The sequence below is a fragment of the Prionailurus bengalensis genome, chromosome A1 (assembly GCF_016509475.1).
Source record: "Prionailurus bengalensis isolate Pbe53 chromosome A1, Fcat_Pben_1.1_paternal_pri, whole genome shotgun sequence".
Classification (NCBI taxonomy): domain Eukaryota; kingdom Metazoa; phylum Chordata; class Mammalia; order Carnivora; family Felidae; genus Prionailurus; species Prionailurus bengalensis.
The window spans coordinates 20,275,048-20,287,138 of NC_057343.1; the positions used below are offsets into that span (position 1 = coordinate 20,275,048).

At 47.2% G+C, this 12,091-nt stretch overlaps 1 protein-coding gene across 2 annotated transcripts in view; it reads right to left on the reverse strand.

Annotated features, from left to right (window-relative positions):
• The window catches only part of FAM124A (family with sequence similarity 124 member A), a 91,992-nt gene that overhangs the window by 49,155 nt on the left and 30,746 nt on the right, over nt 1-12,091 (reverse strand). The gene's annotated exons all lie outside the window — the stretch shown is intronic.

Here is a 12,091-nt window from a genome sequence, read left to right on the forward strand (position 1 = left end):
AAAGTAAAACCAAGCAGGATTGTGTAATATTATCAGTAAGTAGAAGTAAAATGAGGGATACTGCTTGCTTGCCTCCTTCCCAAAGTGATTGGAGAGATTTGTGCGCCCAAGTGGAATGCTACGCTAGTTTTAACCACATCCCCCCTACTTACAAGTCACTGAGTCTAAAGCCCATTTAGAAAAGGCTCACTTGGCTGAGCAAGAGCCTTACTGTGAGACCCAGCAGAGACGTGTCTCTGTCACTTGTTAATCACAGTGGCTCTTCAGCCAGGGGATGCCTGATGGCCTTTCATTTAACAGGGAAGGACTCGGTGAAGAGGCATCTTCAGGGATACAGTGAGATCCAGGGGCCAGGGAGGTGGGCAAAGAGGCCGGGAACCATTCAGGTCCCTTTTGGACAGAGCAGGACAGTCGAATCCAGGCATCTTCCTCCTGCACTTGCAGAGTGCTCACGGAGAAGGCACTCTACCCGATCTGGAGTCACACTTGGTCTCCTGGGAGCAGAGCTGGCATTGGGGCACGCAGGCCACCAGCTTTCAGCAGCAGGTGGAGAGACAGCCCTGTGGGCCAGGCCTGGGGGTTGTCCAGGCTCTTCCTCCTGGCTGCCACTGCCCCTCCCCGTGACTGGAACCCTCCACTCCTTCCTGCCTCCCTTCAGGACCTACTGATTACCCTGCCCCACCCTTGGTCCACACAGCAGAAGGAAAGGTCACAGCCCAAGGTCACTCAGTGGGAAAGGTTAGGGCTCCCACCCGAGGGTCTGCAGACCTTCTGGCTCCCACGGACATCAGCAGGGGCTATACTGGGTCCAGAAGCCCTCTCTACTTCACCATGGCCCTGGGTGGGGGGGGGGGGGCGGTGATTCTAAACTTCTGAGGCCAGTTGGTACTGGCAGTGTGGGGCTATTATTTAAAAGCAGGTGTTTACTGGAGCCTGCTGTGAGCGGGCTCTGTGACAGCCACTCTGGTACATATTAACTGGATCCTCCCAGATGTCCCCTTCCAGACCACCTTGGGAAGAAAGTGATTCCTCTTAGGTGACAAAAATCCAAACTAGTGGAACCTAGACTTCTCAGGTGGCAAAGCTGTATGTGAATACAAAGAGGGAGATAGAAATTCCCTCAGCATAAAGTTTCAGAGGGCCCAGGGGCTCATTCTCCCGGCATGAAGCCAAGAATCAGGCAGAAAGCTCCTTAAGCTCAAAGTAACATCTGAATTTCCATTTCGTTGGGTAGAAGGTTGGAGGTGAGAGAGAGAAAATCAACCAAAAGATCTGAAGCCCTTTAGCAAAATGTCTTTGCTGACATTTTTTTTTTTTTTGAGGACAGGTGAGAAAGAGAAAGCGAACAAAATAGGTTTTTAAAGAAAATGGATGTATACAGTTTACGTGACCAAAACCCCAAACAAAATAAAACAAAAACCGAAAGCTGGAAGAAAATGCACAAAAACGTCCCGTTATGGTGGTAGCAACAGCGTCGTTGAGAAAAACTCTCACTTCCAAAAGTAAATTTGGGGAATTTGGTTTCATTACTTTCTAAGGAAACTTAGAAAGCAATGAACACATCAAAGAATGCCTAATTGGAAGGTGACAAAAAAGTCTATTAACACAGGAGGAAAAGTCACTGGAGGCTAAAGTAGGTGTTTGGTGTGGTGTTTCACGGTTTAGCCAAGCTGACAGGGCTGGCAGGTTACCAGACAAACAGGGTTCGGTCTGGATCTGTGAGATCTGCAGCCCAAACTCCTAACGGCTGGCTCCCAGAAGGCATCGGCCGCAGTCCTGTTGTCCCTGGCCCCAGAGGGAGGCGCCCCAACTCCGGAGCATACACACCACACCCCACTTGGCCGCACCACACTTGCACACATCCTGCTCCATGGAATGGTCTGGACTGGCTGTGCACTTGGAGCCCAGGGACTCTCCTGGTCTTGAGAGGAGACATTCAAGGTGTTTGCTGACTCAGACGGCTCCCTAGGGTGCCAGACCATCCGTTTCAGACCACAGTGAGGTTGGCCTGCAGGGGACTGGCCCAGCTGGCCGGGAGCCGTTTGCCAGGTGCAGAAACAGCAGCGCTTTCTTCCAGATCCACCACCAAACCTGACTCCTTTGGGAGCACAGCCCTGGACAGACCAAACTAAATAAACTAAGTGAGACAGGCAGGCCAAAAGGAAAGGTGCTCTAAGACTAAGAGCAGAAAACATGCTTAAAATTCCTCACTCTCCTCCCTCTGCCTCAAAGAGCTGATTCTGAGTCTTGCCAAGGCTTCAAATCACAGTTTCCTTCTCTCCCTACCCCCCCCCCTCCAAGGAGAAAATTACTCTTCCTTCCAAGCCTGAAAGAGCTATGATGTCACTTACACATTCTGCAGAAATACCAAAGCCAGACGATGCTCTGGGAAATGATTTTCAGGGGGCGACTTTCAACCACCCTGGGTAGTCTGCACAGATAAAATAGCCCAGTATCGGCACTGTAGTTGGTTGAAAACAGTAATTTTCTTCAGAGTCTGGACTGGGAGCCACAAACCTTGTGAGTAGAGCCAAGTGGCATGACCGATGGCCTCTGGTTCACGTGGTGTGAGTAGATACCTTGCCCCTTGGGTCACTGCACCCCTACCCTGAGAATACTAGAGACCAAGGGGGAGGAGCTAATGTTTACTGAGTAGCTGCCGTGCACTGGACATCAGGCTTAGCGCTGGGAACAGGATAAAAACAGTTTTAGGTTTTGCACAGCAAAGGAAACCATCCGCAAAACAAAAAGGCAACCTACTAAGTGGGAGATCTCTCAAATCATATGTCTGACAAGGGATTAATACCCAAAATATATAAATAACTCATACAACTCAATATCAAAACAATAAACAATCCAATTAAAAAATGGGCAAAGGACCTGAATAGACATTTCTCCTAAAAAGGCGTCCAGATGGCCAACAGACACATGACAAGATGCTCAACATCGCTGATCATCAGGGACATGCAAATCAAAACCACAATGAGCTATCACTTCATACCCATCAGAGGGCTATTTTCAAAAAGACAAGAAATAACAAGTGTTAATGAGGATGTAGAGAAAAGGGAACCCTCATGCGTTGTTGGTAAGAATGTAAATTGGTGCAGCCACTGGGGAAAACAGTACAGAGGTTCCTCAAAAAGTTAGAACTACCCTATGACCCAGCAATTCTGCTTCATGGGTGTGCGTATGAAGAAAACAAAAACATTAATTCTAAAAAATATATGTATCCCTATGTTGATTGCAGCAGTTTTTACAATAGATGTGGAAGCAACGTAAGTGTGCATTAGTAGACGAATGGGTAAAGATGTGGTCAACGTAAGTATGCGCGTGTGCACGCATTGTGCACGCACACGCACAGAGAAATATTACTCAGTTACAAAACAGAATGCAACCTTGCCATGTGCAACAACATGGATGGACCTAGAGGATAATATGATGAATGAGTCAGACAGAGGCAAATACTATATGATTTCTCTTCTATGAGACATGTGAAAAAAAGAAAACAAACTAAACAAAACAGAGGGGCGCCTGGGTGGCTCAGTTGGTTAAGTGTCCGACTTCAGCTCAGGTCACGATCTCTCATGGTTCGTGGGTCGGAGACCCGCAGGGGGCTCTCGGCTGTCAGCACAGAGCCCGCCCGCTTCAGATCCTCTGTCTCCCTCTCTCTCTGCCCCTCCCCTGCTCATCTCTCTCTCTCAAAATTAAACATTAAAAAAAAAAATGTTAGGAAAAAACCCAAAACCAAACAAACAAAGCAAAAGCAAAACAGAAATGAGCTCATAGACACAGAGAACAATCTGGTGATTGCCAGAAGGGAGGGAAGTAGGGGACGGTCGAAATAGGGGAAGAGGATTAAAAGGTACAAACTTCCAATTACAAAATAAATAAAACATGGGGATGCATGGGGAATGTAGTCGATAAAACTGTAACAACTTTGTATGGTGATAGATGGCAGCCAGACTTCTCGTGGGGATCACTTCATAATGCGCATAAACATTGGATCGCTGTTGTATACCTGAAGCTAATATGTCAATCACACTTCAATAAAATAAAATAAAAAAATACTCTCAACAAACAAATTGGCTCCAGTGGGTTTCTTGTCACTGAGGGGAGGTAGAGAATAGATTTTTTTTAAGAGGAAAAAAGCACAGTAGCAATTTCATTCTGATGAAAACAAAATAAAACAAAACAAAAACAGCGTGAGGAAGTTCTGCCCACTCTCCAGATACTTCCTGCGATTTGACTTTTTTTTCCTTTAAAAAAAGAATGATACATAACTGATACGTAACATTATGTTCATTCCAGTCGTACAACACAATGATTCAATACGTGTATGTATTGGGAAATGATCACCACAAAACTGTGACTTGTGTTCTTGGTGTTCTGTCCCAAGCCTGCTATTAAGTACAAGTATAATATACTTTAGAAAGTGGACATGCCCCAGGCAGCAATAATCGAACACAAAGCGGCCACTGGGTAGTCCTGCCTTATAATATCCCGCGTATGGTGAACAGAGAGGGTGTTACCAGCCGCAGCACCTGGGAGCTGGTCAGAAATGCAGGATCTCAGGCCTCACCCCGGACCTCCTGGACCACAGTCTCTGCAGGCACGCCTGACAATCTGTGATTTTCACGCCTGCTGAACTTAGAGAAGCACTGCTAGAGGGAATGTCCAGGCCCCCACCGGGTCCCTTGGACAAGGACACGGAATAGCACGACCAATGTGTGCTCGTGAGTCAAAGGTGCCGAGGGCCACTGCTGGTCCCCCCAGTTGCTGTTGGTGATAACGCCCCAGGGGGACGGGCAGGGAGAGGCCAGGGGAGGCCGCCCACCCCTCCTCTTTGCCCTCTGCCCAGTGTCCAGTGGCCTGAGTCCCACCGCAGTCAGCTAGGACACTCCTGTCTCAGTCTCCTCCTCCGGGTCCCTGTCTCTCTACATCCCCCTCGCCCCCAACCTCCTCCTAACAGCCACGTGCGGGCTTTCCACCACTCGGTCTGCCTGCACTGGGCAGGTCCGAAACAGCCCAAAGCCTCCCACCTCTCTCCCCTTCTGTCTTTCCTTCTTTTATTCATTCAAACACTGAGCATCGAGTATAGGCCAGACACTATTCTGGACGCTAGAGATTCACCAGTGGGCAAATCAGAGAAAGTCGCCGCCCTCAAGGTGCTTATGCCCAGTCACTAGAGAGCAGGTTAAAAGGTGACAGTGCAGTGGAGACAAAGAAGGCAGGGCAGGGAGCCGGAGCGTCTGCGTGCGAGAGAACAGGAAACGGGTGTTTTTCATTGGGTGGCTGGGGAGGCGTTGCTCATGAGGGCACGCTGAGCGGAGACCCGAGGGGGCTGAGGGAGCAGCCACAGGGCCCTTGTGTGGCTCCAGGCAGAGGGGACAGAGCGGAACAGTGTGTTCCACGGGACAGACAGCAAGGCAGATGGCCGGGTGGAGTGTGGCAGGCGAGGCAAGAACAGTGGACCTTGGAGAAGCAGGCTTGTGTTCCACGTGGGGCGGGATGGGCAGCCCTCAGGGGCTCTGAGCAGAGGACTCCCACGGTGTCACTTATGTCTGAGAGGGCCCTCTAGCTGTGCAGCGGAGAGTCTGCTGCAGAAGTCAGGACACTACTCAGGGGCTCCCGGGGAAACACCAGCGGCTGAGCCGGCCTGAGGTGGCAGTGGTGAGAGGTAGGTAGAGTCTGCGGGTATTCTGGAAGTGGAATACATAGGGACCTCCTGAAGGAGAAGGCCCCAGAAGGACCCTGGCGTTTCTGTCCTGAGCATCTGAAGAGTGGTTTGCGTTTCCAGTAGCTGGTTTCTCACTAGCTGCCTCCCTGCCCTCAGGACGGCAGCTCGGAACCCTGACCACTGCCCTGGGCCCAGCAGCCCTGCCTGGGTCTCTGTGTCTGCTGCTGCCCTGGGGCTCCCCTGAAACCCCCGGACCCACGGCCACCCTCAGTCAGCTCAGCTCAGGCATCAGTTCTTCTAAGAAGACTCTCGTGACCATCTGACCCCTGTGTAACAATAGCCCCTGTTCACTGATTCATGGGTGCTGACTGAGAGGTAGCTCAAAGGCATTCTTTCCAAATGTCCAACCTTGCACGGTTAAGAATTAGAATTCTGTATTTGCAGATTGGAAAACAGAGTTTTAGCAATGTCACGTCACGTGCCTGGAGTTACTCAACTCGCAAGTAAAAGAGTTAGGGTCCCATCCCAATACATCTGACTACAAAGCCTGTGCCGTATACTGCCCTGTGTGAGTATTTCAAATCACAGCATCCGGAACATTTTGCTGGATATTTTGGTTTGCATGACTGCTGCCTCCACTGGGCTGTGAGCTACCGAAGGGGGCGGGGGTGGGGTGCAGTGGTGGTGACGGGGATACTGTTGGCACAGAGGGGTTATCTAATAAATGTTTGCCAAAGTTTGCTTTCAACAGGGGATCACAACCCAGACGTAAGAAGCTATAGGGCGGTCATGGACCCATTTGAGATTCCAGTAATGGCTCTAGGCCCTCTTGTCCAACATCACATTCATTCATATACTTATTCATTTGACAGTCTAGTAATAGAGATAGATAATATAGAGGTAAACAAATATACAAAATAATTTTAGATGGTAGTAAGTATGTGAAAAAAAAAGATAATGTAATAGTGCTGGCGTCAGGCAAACAGAGCTACTTTAAGCGAGGCAGCAGGGAAGGCATCTCTGAAACCCAAATGATGAGAAGATCTTGGAGGAGATGATTCCAGGTGGAGAGAACACTGGGTGCAAAGGCCCTGAGGCAGGAGTGAGCTTGCCACATCGGAGGAACAGAAAGCAGGCCAATATGGAAGGCGTGAGGGAGCAAGAGGAGAGAGAAGTGGGAGATAAAGCTGGAGAGGTAGGCAGTGACCAGCTGATGTAAAGCCTTAGGCCTTGGTGAAGGTCTGGAAGGGCCTGCAAGGGCCATGAGACGCCTCTGCAGAGTCTTAATCTTGAAAGAGACAGATCTGATGCACCTTTTCTAATGATGCACGTAAACACATGCATACAACCTGTGCATGGTGTCCAAGGATGGCAAGTCAAGGATTTCTGCTGTAGAGTCTAGTTCTAGAGTACATGGGGCGCATCATAATAAGACAAGTCTCACCTCAATGTTTGCTCTATTCTTTCCACCCTCCTAGAGCCGAAAATGACATGCTGTGGCCTCACAAAGAGCAAGGCTTTCTCTTCTTTGGCAAAAAATAAGTCTTACCCCGTGCACTGTTGGTGGAAATAGAAAATAGTACAGTTGCTACAGAAAACAGCATGGTGGTTCTTCCCCATAAAAAAATGAGCACAAATTACCATACGATCCAGCAACTGCACTTCTGGGTATATGCCTGGAAGAAGCAGCAGTAGGAACTCAAAGAGATATTTGTACACTCACACTCACAGCAGCATCATTCGCAAAAGCCCAAAGGTGGAAGCGACCCCAGTACCCATCAGATGAGTGGATAAACAAAAAGGCGGCATGTTCACGAGGGAATATCGGTCAGACTTAGAAAAGAAAGAAATCCTGACATGTGCTACCACGTGGATGACCCTTGAGGACGTTATGCTGAGTGAAACGAGCCGGTCATGGAAAGGCAAATACTGTATGATTCCCCTTATGTGAGGTCCCTAAAGTAGCCGAATTCACAGGGACAGAAAGTAGAGTGGTGGTTGCCGGGGGCTGGGGGAGGCGGCACAGGGGTTGTTGTTTGATGGGTAAAGTTTCAGTTTTGCAAGATGAAGACAGACCTAGAGATGCATGGTGGTGGTGTGGGCACGACGTGGATGCACTTCACACTACTGAACCGCACATTTAAAAATGGTGAGGATGGGGGCGCCTGGGTGGCTCAGTCGGTTAAGCCTCCAACTTTGGCTCGAGTTCACGACCTCACAGTCTGTGAGTTCGAGCCCCGCACTGGGCTCCGTGCCGACAGCGTGGAGCCTGCTTGGGATTCTCTCTCCCTCTCTCTCTCTCTGCCCCTCCCCCAATTGTCCTCTCTCTCTCAAAATAAATTTAAAAAATAAAGACAGAAAAAATGTTTAGGATCATAAATTTTATTATGTGTCTTTTACCATAATTCAGCACTTTTAAGAAGTCTCTGGAGCCCCCTCAGTCCCTCAACTGCATCCTCATCAGCCTCTGTCCCCATGACCTCACAGCACCGGTGCCCCCCGTGTCCCGAGACTGGTGGTCCACTCAATCCCCTCACTATGTAAGAAGACAAGTAAAGTAGCTGGCACGGATGAGGCCTTAAAAGCTCTCCAGTGAAGAGAGTCTCAGAGGTTGAGCCTGGCATCTCAACAATTGTGTGTCTGATTTCTTGCCCATTTTTAAAAGTTTATTTTCTTTTGAGAGAAAGAGAGCGTGCACACTCATGAGCAGAGAAGGGGCAGAAAGAGAGGGAGAGAGAATCCCAAGCAGGCTCCACACTGTCGGCACGGTGCTTGATGTGGGGCTCGAACTCAGAAACCATGAGATCCTGACCGGAGCCGAAATCAAGAGTTGGACGCCCAACCGACCGAGCCACCCGGGTGCCCCTGATTTCTTGCCCTTCAAATCTTACCTGATCCATTTTGTCCAAACGGATTTCCCCTTTTGCCTTTTGCAGACACAAAGAACAGCTGGTGACCGTCCCCTATGGAATAAGACTCCCAAAGCCTTCGACAGCATTGTTCAATTACCTTGCTTCTTTGAAGATGCTGTCAACGTTCCCCAGCCTGAAGCTGCAGTCACTTGCTCTTGAGGAACCGAGCCTTGCGCCCTCAACTGTGCTTTGCGTGTGAGTTTGGGTGCATCCCAAATCATTCCTTAAGGACAGCTCTGGCCCTGCCCATGGCAGGGCCTCCAAAGGAGGCAGGTGGCCCTCCATTCAGGCCTCGGAGAAACAAACTTGAGGAGACTGCTTGAAGATGTATCCCTCCTTTTAGGATTAAGCCAAGTGCCCAGGGGCTGCTGGAAGAGACTGCCTTGTTTTGCCCACCCTCTGTGCGGTGGCTTTTCCACACTATGCTGGGCAAGGTACCCTGGCCCACTCTGAGGACACCGTATAAGAAAGAGGTCTGTAAAGTCTCGGTGCAGTTATTCTAGGGGTACAGGTGAGGGCGGGCTGTTGATCCTACTGTGGACATGAGAAGGTGTGGGTGGCACTGCTCCCACGACTCAGAACGAGGCAAACCTGCACATCTTAGGCATGGCTTATTTTTCCCCATGGACTCTAAATCCTGCCACTGATGAGTGTCCCCTGTGTTTCTGCTGCTAGAGAACTCTAAATCAAATATGAGGACTACTTCTGGAAGGATGCTGTCCAACACAACTTTCTGTGATGATGGCAATTTTATGTATCTGTGCTAGTCAATAGTGTAGCCACTAGCCACGTGTGGTTACCGAGTCCTTGAAGTGTGTTGAGATTGAGAAACTGGAGTTTGCATTTTAATTAATTCTGATTTTAAATTTAAATGGCCACATGTGGCTAGTGGCTACCAATTAGCTCTAGATACTATATGGGAAATGCATGCATCCTGATATCACCTTTGGCTTATGTGATTTTCCTAGCAATATATTCTATCTACTTCAAATCCCTTTGCTGTCTAATTATTTATAATAATCTTCTTGTGTGGTATATATCATTGTCAGCTACCTTAAATCTTTTTAAAATTTGAGATCTTCTTATAAGTACAAAAAAAAAAGATAACATACGCACATTCCCAATTTCTTGGACTAGATACTTCTTCCCCACTTGCTGCAAAACGGAGTAATTAATATGTTCATTTGCGGGAAGGGCATTGCAGGAGTGGGGAAGAAGCCTTCTCTACCGTTTCTTCATCTGGATGCTGCTTACACAAATGTTCACTTTGTGAAAACTCACTGAGCTGTGCACTTAGGATATATGCACTTTTACTATATCATTTATTCTTCAATAAAAAGTAAAGGGAAACCTATAAAGAGAACCTGCTGTGTCCAACATACAATGTTAGTTTAGCTCTAGGGGATGCGGAAAGATTCAGACAACTCGGATCGTGACTCCAGAAAGCTGCAGTTTAGTGTCACTGAGCACGAATGGAAATTTCTAGGATGCATTTTCCAGAGGGATCTCAGGCAACTTGTGCTAGCAACTCCCCACCCTCCTCTTCCCTGCCTTCCCCCGCCGAATCAAGCAGTGCCAAGAAAGGAGAGAGGAGTTTCAGGAGGAGGAGGTCTTTCTTTCTATCTTATCGTATTTTAGTAAAAGACATTTCCAGGAGTGCCTGGCTGACTCTCTGGGTAGAGAAGGTGGCTCTTGGTATCAGGATCATGAGTTCAAGCCCCATGTTGGGCGTGGCGCCTACTTAATTAAAAAAACAAACAAATAAAAACCAAAAGATTTCCAAATTCTTATGAAAGGCTGGGTAACTCCCAGAAAAAACCTTCCGTCTCTTCCAGGGGAATTAAATCAAAGGAAGAGTTCTCTGGAATACGGAATGTTAATAGGGCAGGATGAGGAAATAAAATGCAATCTGTGTTTTAAGAAAGCAACTAAAAACTGCCCAAGATTTGCTTCAGTGTATGGTAACTCCACCCAACTGAACAAAAGCATTTATATTAGAAATTATAACTAAAACTATAACTTGGGAGACATACACTGCTAAGGATGATGTGGCTAAAAGGTACTCTTCCAGGCAGGTCCCTCTCTCCATGACTTAACTATCTTAATGTTGCTAAAGACTGACACATAAATTTTTATTTTAAAAGTAACTTAAAGAGGTGGGCAGGTGCATATTTCATGCTAGAGCAGAAGGTTGCTTTCTGCACTGATTCTGTCACGGTAACCTGTACAAATGGCCATAATCAAGAATTATGGGGGGGCGAATATTAGTCATTTCTGTCCACATTAATTTGCCTCCTCGACATATTACTATACGGAACAAAGGCCTGCATTCCTGAGACCCAAGATACAAATCTTTTTTCTTACCTTTTTCACACTTTGATGCTCTAACTTCAAAAGCCTGCACCTGTACAGATTTTATAACCATTTAAATGTGTGAATCTTTGAAATATTCTTTCAATGGTTCCTCTGAGCACAGTCCAGGCCAAGTTTTTATACTTTGTTCTTTCACTTCCGTTATTACAGGCATCAAGAGAAAAAGTATTCTAATTACTGCAAAAAAGGAAGAAGTCCCTTCAAAACAATCATATTCATTTTGGTCTTTGAGCATAAACAAAACCCTTCCATTTACTTTTACTTATTCAACTGCATTATATTTTGCATACAAGCATCGGCAATCTTCAAACACAAGTTTTTTCTCACATTTCAAAAGAGACAATGGAGCAAATGCTAGCTAGCATTCAGTTCACTGAATAATAAAGCAATATTATTTAGTTTCTTATCTGTATAGTTCAAAGAAAAAACTGAAAAGTATCTGTGTCCCATAAACAGTAAATATCTCAAGGTGATCTTTCTGACTTGAGCAGTGTGGCCCGCCTAAAGTTTTAACCAGCTATCTGACATGTGCCAAATTCTCACTTCATTTTGGGATGTGTGGATTACAGTTCTGATGCTTAATGTCAAAATCAAGAACTATGAAGCTGTACCTGTGATTCAAGTAACTACAATCAGCATCTTCAGGAGGTGATTTCCAGATAATGGCCCCTAACTCGCTATCAACTTTCTCCTTCTAGGTAGCCAAATGTGAAAACTGAGATGCCCAGGCCAGGGGTTTTTCAGAAAAACAAAGTCCTGGGGCACCTGGGTGGCTCAGTCAGTTAAGTGTCCAACTTAGGCTCAGGTCATGACTCACAGTTGGAGTTGGAACCCTGCATCCGGCTCTGCTGACAGTTCAGGGCCTGGAGCCTGCTTCCCATTCTGTGTCTCCCTCTGTCTCTGCCCCTCCTCCACTCGCGCACGCGTGCGTTCTCTCTCAAAAATAAATAAAAATTAAAAAAAAAAAGAAAGAAACAAAGTCCTATGTGCTTGGAACTGATTTACATGTTAATTCCAGAAAGCCTGGGTTTGGAAAGCACTTATCAGGTAGGGCCAAGTGCAGGACATTCTTAAATCTACCTGCTGAATTTTGAATTCTAGAGTATGATTAATGATCCTGAAAGGGTGT